Below are 14,878 nucleotides of genomic sequence, written 5' to 3'. Positions count from 1 at the left end.
TTCCTCATGAAGCCTCTGCACTCAGGGTTACTTCTGCATTTTTTTTTTTTTTTTAATGTGGCAGAGCCTGAAGGTTGGAGCCAGTAACTAAGAAAATTTAGAAATGGTAGATAATTATCTCCAGGTACACTGGACTCTTTTTGGTACTGATGGCTTTCCACAACCTAAGATCTGCCTCAAAGAATGGATGAGGTCACCTACCTATAGTCTTGCCAGGACCCAGTGGATCCCAGGAGTATTATCACTCTGAACTCTTATAAACCAGAAATTGTGTATTTGGAGAAGTAACCATGAATGTAAGGCAGTCCTTTTGTAACAGCTCATCAAACTTGAGTTAAAAATATAGACAAAAGAAATCCTCAAAATGTGGTACATTCCTAATTCTGGAGTTATGGCAAATTAGATATTCTGAGTGTCCCTTTTGACTAAAATTATTAAAGTGCTCTTAAAAATGTAAAGAAATATTTAACACTATTTAGCATGTTTAAACCTATTGAGCATCTCACTGAACTATTGGGAAAGAAAAATGCCAGTTACATTACATGTGTGAACTGACAAAATCTAAGGGATGAATTTAAAGTAATTGCTGTCATGAGCAGTGATAACAGGAAACTAAGAAACACCACTTTTTTCTGGAGGAAGTCAACTTCAATCCCATCTTCAAAGAATTTCCACAGGTAAATACTCTGGGGAATGAATGGCTAATACTAAAAACCCCTTCACCACCACCCCCCAAAAAAACCCCAAACCCACACATTCACAAAAGAATTCAAAGTATTATGGTGAGAACGAGTGGGAACAACAGATAAGAAGAACAGTGAAGTGTTGTCAGATACCAAAATTTTCAGATGAAATCAAAATGACAATGTTTGGTATAATTAAAGAAAAAAAGAAGAAGCTTAATAATGTGAGGCAGGAACAGTAGATTTGAAAAAGAACCAGAGGACTGCTAAGCCAGCAACATAATACTTCAGAAAGAAAATGGTCAGTGGTTGAGTTTAAAAGTAGATTAGACACAGCCAAAGGAAAAATTAGTACTGTGGAAGTGAGAACTGAAGAAATTACCCATAATTAGGTCCAGAGAGTTAAAAACGTAATATAGATAATGTAATACAGATAATATAGATAAAAAATATATCTAATATAGATAAAAATGTAATGTAATAGATAAAATGTAATATAGGTAATATAGATAATAAAGATAATGTAAAATATAAAATATGTGGGAGGTATAGAGTACAGAGTGTAAAAATGAATGTTCAGTTGGGCTTCCAAATGTAGGTACAGAGGGAATGCATAAAAGGGATTTTTTTTTTTCTGGAACAATTAAAAGGCATTAATCAGTTCTCAGACACAGTAATCCTAAAGGGATTCTATGAAGGTAAATCATAGGAATTAAAAACTAAACATGTCTTGGTAATGCCATAGTGCATCAGAGAAAGGGGGGGTGACTAAATGACAAGGGTGACATTTTAAGTAGGGAAAGGATAGGCTGTTCCAGGAAGGGTTGGGAAGAGCTGGTTATACACATGGACAAAAGTATTAAAACTGGACCTCTACTTCATGAGTCTGTACATTAAGTAATCCCAGTTGGGTTAATTGTGAAGGGCCATACTATTAAACTATAAATCTATAATTTGGAGTTTTTAACTTAGTGGAAGGAATAAATTTTTTCATAAACCACTCTAGTTAAAAGTTATCAAATCGTAAAGGAAAATATATGTAAGTCTTACTACACTAAAGTTAAAACCTTCCTGTTTATCAGATAACACCTTAAAAGAATAAAAAGATAACCACAGACTAGGAGAATTTTTTAAAAAAGATTTTGTTTGTTTATTAGCACAAGTAGGAGGATGGGCAGAGGGTGAAGGAGAAGCAGGTTCCTCGCTGAGCAGGGAGCCCATTGTGGAGCTTGATCCCAGAATCTTGGGGTCGTGATCTGAGCCAACTGAGTCATGCAGGCACCCCTAGGAGAATATTTTTGCAACATATTTAACCACTAAAAGTATCTTTGCTTAACCTCATGAGTAAGTGAAAGGATGCATACTGATAGCACCCTACTCCGGCTTTCCCACCTACTAGTTTGGTTCAGCTTTGAAGCCATGACCGAGCAATTGTCAGCGAGGGTCTGGAGCAGCAGGAAATCATGTACAGCTGGTGGCGGTGTAAATGGTACCGTGTCCGTGACATTTACCAGTGAAGTTTAATTTGTGCTTTGCCTCCAACGCAACAATCCCTTCCCTAGGTGTTTGCCTAGGGAGGTAGGAGGAGGTGTGGCAGAAGTCCTAAGAGTGTTCACAGCAGTACTTTGATAGGTGCCTCAAACGGGAAATAAGTCAAATAACCGTCCAGTAGAGTAGATTGACTGTGATAGATCTATGCCGTGGTATACCGTACAGTTGGGAAAGTCACTACATGGATGGATGTCAGCACTTCATAGTGAACAAAAGAAGCAAATCATAGAAGAATGCTATAGTATTTTTCCATTTAAGTAAGTTTCAGAACTGGGGTCATTGAAACAGTATGTTATTTAGAAATATCCACATCAGTGGGAAGGTGTAAAGGAAAAAAAAGTGAATGGTTCATACAAATTCAATGTGGTCCTTCCCTCCGAGGGAGAGGAAGAAGATTGGGAGGGGGGGGGTTCATTCGGGAAGGTGCAGGCAGGGGTGGAGGACAGAATGACTCCTTTTACCGCTGCTGTGTACACAATACATTTACGTTTGGTGATTTTTAAAATGCGGAAAGAGAGTTTTCTAACCATTCCTATCAGTAGTGAAAATAGGAAAGCAAGGAGCATTGAAAACATAGTTTCGGTCCCCTCAGGACGTAATTAACAAGTTGTTCGAGTGTGTGCGCGACACTTCTCCCCTGGGCAGCGGAAACAAACAAGAAGGATCCAGCCTCAGGTGTGCAGCAGGTTCCACATACACATGCTCCAGACTGAATGAATTCCTATCCGTTCTTAAATTTGCAAGAATACTACCTGGGCAGTCTTCCTGCTTGGGGTTGTTTTTCTACGTTGATTTTCTTTTATAGGAGATAGAAGGTTTGTATTCTTTGACAGGGATTCAGCCTTGTCAAAGCAAAGTTAAATGACCATAGAGCAAATGGTGTTTCGCATGGGCTCATCCATATTTTCATTTGCGGGATATAACATTACTCTGTCTTATGAATCAGATAGTCTTATTAAATCAGAAGGGGAAATGTCTATGAAGATTTAATAAGAATGCAGAGAGAGAGTGCAAAATCATAAAACCACCTTAATTTTAGCTTCATTACTAATTCATATTATTTGTGTGGCTCGGGATTGTTTTTGGCATATTAATTTGACTTTGAATTGGCTTCTGACTTGGTGCCATGGGAACATTTCTAGACTTATTGAAAGAATCTTTTATTAAAAATGCTTGGGCGTGCAGTAGGGTTGTTATGTGATCAGCTGACTGTTTACTTCCAACTGCGTAAGTTTTAGGCTGTTTAAAATTTAAGCTATTTGAGCTGCAAGAATTACTCAAAAGAAAACGTCCCCAAACCGCTCATATTTTGAAAAATAAATTGATAATGTTTATATGACTTTATAAACCTTCCAGGCACCCCTCATGACAGGAAATTAGGTACCTGAATTACCATTTATAATTACTCCCAAATGACTGGTAATGTCCTTGAATCACTAACTATAAAAATGGGTTACTTAAAAAAATTTTTTAAAGTAAAAAAAACATAATTTCATTTATTCACTTTGTGATACTCAAGCAAATTAGTCTTTATAAATAGTGAAACTCAGAGGCTAGTTATAGACCTGAATCTACAAAGCATACACAAACATGGTCTATTTATTTAACAAATCTGAAAGACCAGCCAAAGTGACTTTAGTTAAGAGCCCTTTTAAAAATAATGATGAGGGCGCCTGGGTGGCTCAGTGGGTTAAGCCGCTGCCTCCGGCTCAGGTCATGATCTCAGGGTCCTGGGATCGAGTCCCGCATTGGGCTCTCTGCTCAGCGGGGAGCCTGCTTCCCTCTCTCTCTCTCTCTGCCTGCCTCTCTGTCTACTTGTGATCTCTCTCTCTCTGTCAAATAAATCAATAAATAAATCTTAAAAAAAATGATGAGCATTTTTAATACTTTCTCAATACAGTGTTTATTCTATTGGCTGAATTTATAGAAGTGTCAGCATTATTCTTACTCCATTTTTTCCCTCCCTGGAGGAAATCTGATTTTCTTACATCTTCAACAATAGACACTTGACAAAAAGTAATACCAAATTTATATTCTTTTTCCTGTGAGCTAGCCATATTTCACTAGATTTCACTAGAAAATTGTATGATTTCATGCTGTTCTTTAGCCTTGTGACTCTAATCTTACCAAAGTATTTTGAATAGTTTTTAAGGCAGAAAGGCTACCTTTCACTAATAATTTAGCTACTATTTAATGACTATTACAAAATATTTATCACTGCCTACGCTTTATTCCTTGAAAATGAAAATGTTAATAGGGAAAGAGAAGCTGAACTGAGAATTGAGTAGGAAATGTGATTAAATATATCTTGGGAAGACAAGTGGCATTTTCATGACTTAAGGCTTTTGAAGAAGATTGAATTAGTGTGTCCGACTATCTGGGTTTTACTTTGGGACTTCAGTTTTTAAAAAATATTTTCATCGAATTTTATCATATAGGCACACAAATTCAAATTTGCTTCATCCAATTAGAGAACGGTACATTTTATGTAATGAGGCAATTATACAGAGATGGTGAAAGAGACTTAAAAAAACAATGTATGATCATGTTGTAATACTAATGTGTTTAGCAATCTTAATTGCAGATTAGGGAAATGCTGTGAATCTTTTCTAACTGCATAGTCCAAATGCAGGAATATTAACACACAATTTACATATACTTACAATTTGCATGTAATAAAGTAAATTGTACCTCCTTTAAGCTTCAACTTAGTCTTCTAATGAGCTTACAGAATTTCTTGAGATTATGAAATAATTATTCTCTAATTAATTTTTAAATGCTTGTTATTTATAAAGGAAATCTGATATTGTTACTTTCATATTTGGAGGGATTTATTCTTTGCAGATATTGGCAGTATTAAATTAAACTCATGAGAATAGGACCCAAGACTGTATTTAGAAAAAATGAAAAACTAATTGGTAATTGTTTATGGATAAAATTCTAGTTCGTGCTTTTACCCTCAAGTATGTATACTTGAAATGTTCTCTCTCCGGATCTTAACCCTAAGGGGTCAGAAAGAACTACTTAGGCATTATGTGAATTCACTGTTGGGACACGGAGCCCAACTATTCTCACATCCCATGTTTATGCAGTAGATACCTTTGAAATTACTTTTGATCTTTTAGGTAATGCAAATAGTCATAATTTTAGTAAATGACTTTTATTGCGGGAATAATGCACAAAATTACTTTAGTATTTTTTATAGTACTTATAGTATAATAATTTTACCAGCGAAATTTACGGCTAAATATATTTGCTAATCTGTTCCATTCAGTATATTTATTTGGTACTAGAAAGAGGTTTCTGTTTTGTGAAGAATATGTTTATTCATTGAGAGTTTACCAGTAAATGAGGTGATAATAGAGTCTCTTCTGTCATGTGCTTCTGTTTAATTACTGGAACTCAAGTCTTTATATTCTGTCCAGGTCTTCTCACTAATACTCCCCTCAGCTGGTTATGAAACTCATCCATTAAACCCATCCGCTTCACACTTCACGTGACAGCAGTTGGCCGTTGTTTAAATCACCATTCATCTGACAAACATTTTCATACTGTTTTTATTTATTTCCTTGACTCTGTCAGCTGCAGTTACCTTTAAATTCTTGCTTGATAAATCTCTAGAGTCTTGTGGTCCATTATATTATCTGTCCCTTCACTTAATTTTTGGCCATGTTACATCTCTTCTGTGCCTAAATTATTGATATTTTTTGTTTGAGAGTTAGCGATTGTGTATAAAAACATTGTAGAAATAATTTCCCTCCTGTGGGGAAATTTTCTGTGTCATTCTGGTGTAAAGAGTTGTAGGAGCTCTAACAACATGAATCAGATGATTTAATGCTCAGATGTATTTTCTGGGGGGGCCCAGCTTACTTCGATTCGCCTTCTGTTTCTGGTATCACCCTCCTACCTTTGGTGTTGGCTTTGAGGTCTCATCTCAAAGTATGGCAGGTTTACCAAGACTTCTCCCTTTCAGTCCTCAGCCTCTGGATCTCGTCTCCACGGTTCCGCAATCCCTGCTGCAGTACCAGAAGTCCTGCTCAGTTCCTTAACCCTTCTGAAATCAGAAGATGCCCACAGGAGACAACCACACTCTGATGTCGCGCTCACTTCTCCTTGACGTTCATTCCCCTCCCTATCTTGGTGTAAGATTCTTTTAGTGCCTTGTGAGCTGACCTGCCAAGGGGTGTTCAGGTTATATAACTGCTCTTGCTAGAAACAGAAGTTCAAAGTCATGTACATTTTGATCACTTTTATTTTACTAATAACGATTCATCCTCACTAATTTACATTTGTGCCTATTTCCAACCCACATCACAGATAACATTATTTTTAAACAGAAAAGACAAAAACATCCAACTGTATTTAAACTGTCTGTTGCAGAGTAATGATAAATAAACATCTACTGAAACACTTAACCGTATGCCAGGTAGCACTGGTCCAAGGCCTTGCAAGGTATTCGCTCTTCTGAGTCTCAGATCAAGGAGGACTGTATTGCTGTTAGTTCCGTTTTACAGTTGAAAAAAGGAATAAAAAATCTAGCTAACAAGCACTCCTAGTTTCTGTGCACCACAGACTTATTAAATGGAAGTGGGGTAAATAAATTTCACGTTGTCCGATTTTTCTTACTGCTTGAGTATCCCATTACCTAATAAATTAGACTTTTCATGGCTGTGGTCAACAGGTGAACTTGTAGTAGATGTCCTCTTTAAGAGAATGGAAATGAGTAATGTGTTTTAGAGATATTCCATCCAAAATGATTAATTTTTAAAATTATTAAGTGAGAGAGGTAAGCTCGGTGCTGCGTGTGTGGGCGGGGGATTGCTGTGCTTCCATCCCTGTTTCAGAAATTAGAATCACCAGCTGGACTGATCAGACACGTCCACCAGCCAATTTACTGCATCCTTTTTTCTGCTTACATTCCCTTTGTTTATTGTGGATTTTAATGCAGAAGACACATATTTCAAAATGTTGTATTTATGTTTTTTCATACAGTAGTCTTTGAACTTAAAGGTTGTGTTTTCTGCGCTAACTAGTTATTTTTACATGTTGTGCCAGAAATTTGTTTTCATCGCGGAATTCTCTTCTGGCGCGGTGCTGACGTGTTGAGCTGTGATAGCATATGCTTACTGCCTTACAGTCCTACAAAATGCTGGCCTAATGATTTAATAGATACTATTATTTGTGCGATATGTATGTCAATGAGATGGAATTCCCTTGCTAGTTGATTTTTGCTTTTATCTTTAATCATGATTGATTCTAATATAATTTAATTAGACTGTTGATCGCCCTTTCAATCTGTGAAAAAAGTAGTTTATCAGGCTCACACTTTGGAAAGTGCTGGTCTTGCTGAAGAATTTTGTTATGATTTTTGTCAAAGAGATTTTCCAAGGAGTCCTTCTGTGAAAGTATTTGCCTGTTTTCACTGCATGAAAAAAATAGCAATAGTAAGTTTGTGAAAGGGGAAACAAAACCAGACAATGGAAGGGAGCACTGAATTGATTTGCATGAAACTGTGCATGAAAAATACAAAATTGTGTAGCTTGGTTTTGTGTACCAGTCTTCACACCTGCACATTTTCAGAAGAGAAATGCATTCCTTCATGGAGACATAGTTTAAATGTTTTATAAAGTTGCTCTTAGGTACTATCACTATGGGGTAAACACTCTTCGAGAGGTTATAATCAGTTTCATTTGCTTTAGGCTGTTTGCAGAGAGGGTCCCTCCCAGGTGTGTTTGTACAATGTCCTAAGAGGAGGTTAAAAATTATATTGGTAAATGCATTCATTTTTTTAAAAAATTAATAGCATAATCTTTAATGCATTAACTTTTATATAACACAATTCTTTTTTAAATTTTTTATTTTTTCAGCGTAACAGTATTCCTTATTTTTGCACCACACCCAGTGCTCCATGCAATCGGTGCCCTCTACAATACCCACCACCTGGTTCCCCCAACCTCCCACCCCCCGCCCCTTCAAAACCCTCAGACTGTTTTTCAGAGTCCATAGTCTCTCATGGTTCACCTCCCCTTCCAATTTCCCTCAACTCCCTTCTCCTCTCCATCTCCCCTTGTCCTCCATGCTATTTGTTATGCTCCACAAATAAGTGAAACCATATGATAATTGACTCTCTCTGCTTGACTTATTTCACTCAGCATCATCTCTTCCAGTCCCGTCCATGTTGCTACAAAAGTTGGGGATTCATCCTTTCTGATGGAGGCATCATATTCCATCGTGTATACGGACCACATCTTCCTTATCCATTCGTCCGTTGAAGGGCATCTTGGTTCTTTCCACAGTTTGGCGACCGTGGCCATTGCTGCTACAAACATTGGGGTACAGATGGCCCTTCTTTTCACTACATCTGTATCATTGGGGTAAATACCCAGTAGTGCAATTGCAGGGTCATAGGGAAGCTCTATTTTTAATTTCTTGAGGAATCTCCACACTGTTCTCCAAAGAGGCTGCACCACCTTGCATTCCCACCAACAGTGGAAGAGGGTTCCCCTTTCTCCACATCCTCTCCAACACATGTTGTTTCCTGTCTTGCTAATTTTGGCCGTTCTAACTGTATGTTATGAAACACACTGTCCAGTTTACCTGATAATCATCAGACATTCTTGGTGAACAAAGTAATGAGTTGATTTAGATTCTGGTGCAATTTTTTTCTTTTTTCTTTTTTTTTAAATTTTATTTTATTTTTAGTTGATTCTTGTGTGGTATGTTTAGAAGTGTGGAGCCTCCGAGTAGTTAGGGAGCTCATGTTTTTATTTATCTGAGTTTTATGGAAAGAATGCAAATCTTTGTTTGCCAAGTCTTGCCCCTAAGAAAGACACTAATTTGTGATTTTGCCAACCCATTTTGGGAGGGGGGTAGGTTAGCCTATTATATTTTAGAATATGGTCTCTTTCTCTGGCATTACTTAAAAAGAGAGCTTTTATTATTTATTTATTGCTGCCACAAAAGTTTTTTTTTAATTTATTTTTTTCATATGTTCAGTTAGCCACTGTAGAGTCCATAATTAGTCCTTGATGCAGTGTTTATCTTCACTGCCAATTGAACTTAATCTCTTTTAGAGTTAATGGGGACATTCACGTATGCCAGCACCAGCAGTGCGAATCTTAGAACACCAAGAATGATGTGAAAGTAGCAAGATGGACTAATGTAACGTGCTCTCTGTGCGCTAACCCCACTGTTAGCATGACAAACCAGAAACAGAAGTCCTATCTTGAAATCTAATACCTAGCTCCAAATACAAATTTAAAGATTGCTTTGAAGTAATTTTTTTTTCATTTTCCAAAACTACAGGAGGCAAAATGGCCTCTGAAACCTGACACGGGAGGGAGTCCGGCCACCTGTAATTTACCAACAAATCGTAACCACATATTGAATTGTGTTGCATATTCTTAAAGGCTTTTTTTTTTTTCTGTGACTATACACAAACACCCAGAAATAGAGTTTACAGACTTGAAAAGTAAATTCTTTTTTTTTTTTTAAGATTTTATTTATTTACTTGACAGAGAGAAATCACAGGCAGAGAGGCAGGCAGAGAGAGAGGAGGAAGCAGGCTCCCTGCTGAGCAGAAAGCCCGACATGGGGCTCGAACCCAGGACCTGGGATCATGACCTGAGCCGAAGGCAGCGGCTTAACCCACTGAGCCACCCAGGCGCCCCGAAAAGTAAATTCTTTTAAGATGGAATGGACTTCATTCAGTGAAATGAAGTTAGGCGACTTTGTACCATAGACACGCTTGCCTCTGACATACACGGGAGAGACTTGGGAAGTCCTAGGAAACATCTCCCATCGTGTTTAACTCACTTTGATTTTGCATTTTCCTGTTCTGGCCATTGAAATTTTCAAGTCACAGAAAGGCAACTAACTCTTTAATCGCCTGAGTTGCAAATCTGCTAGGAACCATTCAGTGTCAGGAGCGCTTTGAAAAAATCTGTTGTGCCTTGTGTTGAAGCCATGTCAGGCATATGTTAATTGTCTGGGTCACCACTATAATATTCCTTATTTGGAACGTGGTTTCCTAGCAACTCTTGCTTTTTCCTAATGGCTGAATTGACTTCTGCACATGTGTGATGCTTCCCACTGCATCAGAAATTGTCACCTTGTGTATAAATGTTACAACAGCAAATTTATACGTAGTGTCCATTCTAAGAAATTATTCTGCTTTATCGTTTGCCTTTAATGTGCTCATTCAAAGGTTAATCCGACCATAAAAAATAGATTTAGTAAAACCTGATGAATTCAGATTGCAGTCTTTGGGGGACATATGGTGGTTCTGATGGCAATGTCTGAAATACTTGCAAATAGTTCCTAGCGAGGGGCCTGGTGAGGTTGAAGGAACAGAGTAATTCTGATGGTCAGATGACCGGTAATCAGCAGGTTGCTGGGAACATAGGCCTGGACTCTGCTCTGAATGTCTCAGGAGCTGAAAGGCTTTTTCTTTGGAGGCAGTCTGCAGTTGCTAATTCTGTGTGGTCTTGGCTGGAGCATTGCCAGGAGTGACTTTTACTTGTGTTCAACAAATGTTTTTTAATACTTATTATTTTCTGGACCACTGGTTAGGCACTGGGGATGTAAGGGCGATTAAACCAGATATGGCCCTGACCCTCCCAGAAATTACAGGCTATGGAACTCACACCTATAAATGAATGACTGGGTTACTGAGTGGAAATAGATACGTGGATTTTTCGCAGTACCGTTTCCATCTTGAGTGAGCAATTTTTGTCAGGTTCTTGAAAATATTTGACAAAGACCTTAAATCCTTCTTAGAATATTCAAGTTATTGTTGCTATACATTCAGAGCTACATTATTGTAGTGTCTGTAGATTTTGTATGGACCTAGGGAAGTGGAGTAGAAAGACAATGAAAACCAAGTATGTGCTGATAGCTTGTTGATAGTTTATATACCATCTCATTCAGTCTATGCACCAGTCCTGTGAAGCTCCCAGGTACAGTTTTTATATATTTTAAAGATGAAGTAAAATGTCAGGGGCTAAAGAATCTGTGTATGATCCCGGAAAAAATAACATATGTATTGTACATCTTTCATACAACATCATCTTCAGACTTCGTGCCAGAGGCTTTATACATAATTCATCCCTTTTAATCCTGCCCACCCCCAAAACCCTGCCACATACATTTAATCTTATTATTTAATTCTTTAATCTTATTTTACATTTAAAGAATTTGAGATTCAGAAATTGACATGATTTGGGGCACCTGGGTGGCTCAGTCGGTTAAGTGTCTGCCTTCGGCTCAGGTCTTGATCTCGGGGTCCTGGGATCAAGTCCCACATTGGGCTTCCTGCTCAGCGGGGAGCCTGCTTCTCCCTCTGCCTGCTGCTCTGCCTACTGGTGCTCTCTGTCTGTCAAATAAGTAAATAGATAGAACTTTATATGATTTGGCCAAGATAATGCAGCTGGTCAATTGCAGAACTAAATTTGAACATGAATCTGTCTGCTTTGGAAAAAAAAAAAAAAGAAATCCTTGAACTTCTTTATACCAATCTGGCCAGAACCTCGCCAGAATGCCGACTGCAATCCGTGATCTCAGCATTCATCAAGAGTTGCCTCTCGGGCGCCTGGGTGGCTCAGTGGGTTAAGCCACTGCCTTCGGCTCAGGTCATGATCTCGGGGTCCTGGGATCGAGTCCCGCTTCGGGCTCTCTGCTCAGCAGGGAGCCTGCTTCCCTCTCTCTCTCTCTCTCTCTGCCTGCCTCTCCGTCTACTTGTGATCTCTCTCTGTCAAATAAATAAATAAAATCTTTAAAAAAAAAAAAAAAGAGTTGCCTCTCACCAAGCACTGACTGTGTGCCTGTTATTATGTGGAGCTAGAGTGTGTGCATGCTCACTCTGTCTCTCATCCGTCTGTACGCATACATGTGTGCATGTACATGTGTGTTACTTACGTGTGTGCGTGTGTGTTACAACCATGCCTGTGATATATACAGATATCTGTGATATCTGTGATATATACAGATAGTGAATATTATCTGGTAAGCCCTACAACAATCATAGACCATGAATAAGATGCCATCCTTATTTACAAATGAGAAAACCGGGCCTCAGGATAAGGGACTTATTGTCAAATAAGAGTAAAGAGGTAAAAAGAGTAGATTCCGAATTAGAATTTAAATCTATTTGACTTCGAAGTCCACAATCTTTAACCATCTCCCTCCACTGCCTCTACAATATAATGAGTATGATTTTCTAATCTTACAACTAAGCTAATAACTGTAATTTCCCTTGGAAAAAAAAAATACTGCTTTTCTGTCTTCCTTAAGAAATGTTCAGATCCGGAAGCAGTGCAATGACTTGAAAGCGTTCTAATTTGGGTTAAACTCTATTGCCTATAACTGTCCATGAAGATGGTGAACTAATGAGGATAATTATGTCTGCATTTAAAAATAGGGAGCCAAAAATTGGTAGTTTTATAAAATTTCAAAATCTCTGGAGGAAAAATTAATTTTGGAATAATATTGAAATATGAACTTCTGTAATATTAGCTTCTTCTTAAAAAAAAGAAAAAAGTGGGGCGCCTGGGTGGCTCAGTGGGTTAAAGCCTCTGCCTTCAGCTCAGGTCATGATCCCGGGGTCCTGGGATCGAGCCCCGCATCGGGCTCTCTGCTCGGCAGGGAGCCCGCTTCCTCCTCTCTCTCTCTGCCTGCCTCGCTGCCTACCTGTGATCTCTATCTGTCAAATAAAAAAAAAAAAAAATTTAAAAAAAGAAAAAAATGATCTTTTCTTTGTGGCAATATAAGAATCCCAAACCAGTAAAACAGAGATTTAAGACCATAGTAGAGAGTCCAAAAGAAATATTGTTCTTTAAGACATATTCTTTTCCATGGGGCGCCTGGGTGGCTCAGTCGTTAAGCGTCTGCCTTTCTTTGGCTCAGGTCATGATCTCAGGGTCCTGGGATCGTGCCCAGCATCGGGCTCCCTGCTCAGCAAGAAGCCTGCTTCTCCCTCTCCCACTTCCCCTGCTTGGGTCCTTCTCTCGCTGTGTCTCTCTCTGTCAAATAAATAATTTTAAAAATCTTTCAAAAAAAAAAAAAAAACATTTTCCAGATGGTATCAGTTGATTCTTTTGTATATTAAGTTATCCAAGATCACTTTTTTATATTTATGATAACCAAAGCACTGACGGGAAGTGGAAAAAATGTAGTAAAATGGTTTGATCACCCAGCCAGCAAGCATTTACTGAATGTCTCTCATGTACAAAACTACATGATCGAGTTGCAGACTCCATGGTGGGAGCGCCAAGTACTAATCTCCTTTTTTCTTGGCTCTCATTAAGTAAAAATTCTGTCTATACAGTACCACAACATCTGGTCACTTAAATCCATTCAGTCAAAAATGCAATGAGCCGCCCAGATTTTCAGACTCTAGGATTCCATTCAACTTGTTTGCTTTAATTATTAGTTTATCTGAAAGCGATGTTAAGTAGTCAGTCGCCTGCGTGTAGTTATTTCAACGTGCTTGGCAAGCAGCTCACCTCAGGAAAGGTGCAGACATGGAAGAGAGAAAAGGCAAGTCCTGCTTCTCGGGGACCCGTGCACAGACCTGTGTGGTGTTCTCCGCTGTCTGTTCTGTTTCTCGTGAGGTTGTTTTCTCTGTCCCTAGCCCACATGACCCCGGGGACCCCCCCCACCACCACCATGTTCTCTTTCTCTGCCCATTTCATAAAAGTGCTTGTCATTCTCCCTTGGGCTATGTTAGAATTACTTACACAAAGTAATATCGTAATGACCAATGTGCATAAAATTGTTGATACTGGTTTACTTAGGAAATGGGGCTTTTTCCACCTTTCATCTTGAAGTTTTATATTTGTCTAAAATTTGTACATATGGGTATGCATTACTTTATGCGTTCGTTTTTACTGTCTGTCGTAGTTACCCAGGCAGTGCTAACACAGACTGCTTTTCTTTCCTTCTTTATAGGTATCTGTAATTTTAAAAGCATAAATATAGTTTCAAAATGAAGAAAGCACAGATGTTCATTGATGTATTCCGTTCATAAGGAGTCATCAGCAGATCATGCCTAAACCTGAACAGAGCAGAAAAATTTTATTGGCTAAAAATGAGGAGGAACATCAGATCTTTGGCAAAATTGTGCACAAGGCATTTGGCCAGGAAAATGAGGGTGGGCAAAGTAATGGTCATAAAAGAAAACAAAGCGGGCAGAAATTAATATAAGCCAAGATCTGATTATTGAGTTACAAATCATCACTGTATATTTTAAATGGGAAGGGATTGATGCCAGTTAAAATGTTTTCAGAGGAATACAATTAGAAATGTAAAGTATTAGAATCAGTTTAACTGTTATATAAAGAATAGATCAAGGAATTAAATTTACTTAATGGCAGTTAGTTCAGAAAATAATTCTTCGTGATAAACTTTCGGCATTGGCAAATTGTTGCGTTCATTTGTTGTATTTCTCTGCGGGCATCCAGATGCCTCAAACTTGAACTGTCTTCTTAGTCATAGGAATTATTTGATGTTCGAGACATCTATGCTCAGTAAATGGAATTAAATTTTACCAACTGGGGGAAGGAGAAAGTGGAGACTTTAGTCCTTATGATATTGATAGCAGCTCTCTCGTCTTTGCTTATACCTATGTCGTTTCTTATCTCTGATCC

The 14,878-nt window shown here is 38.2% G+C and overlaps 1 protein-coding gene across 3 annotated transcripts in view; it reads left to right on the top strand.

Annotated features, from left to right (window-relative positions):
* Nucleotides 1–14,878, top strand: part of GUCY1A2 (guanylate cyclase 1 soluble subunit alpha 2) — a 315,001-nt gene that overhangs the window by 214,546 nt on the left and 85,577 nt on the right. The window lies entirely within an intron of this gene.

The sequence above is a fragment of the Lutra lutra genome, chromosome 10 (assembly GCF_902655055.1).
Source record: "Lutra lutra chromosome 10, mLutLut1.2, whole genome shotgun sequence".
Classification (NCBI taxonomy): Eukaryota; Metazoa; Chordata; class Mammalia; order Carnivora; family Mustelidae; genus Lutra; species Lutra lutra.
This window is presented reverse-complemented; position numbering and strand designations above follow the sequence as displayed.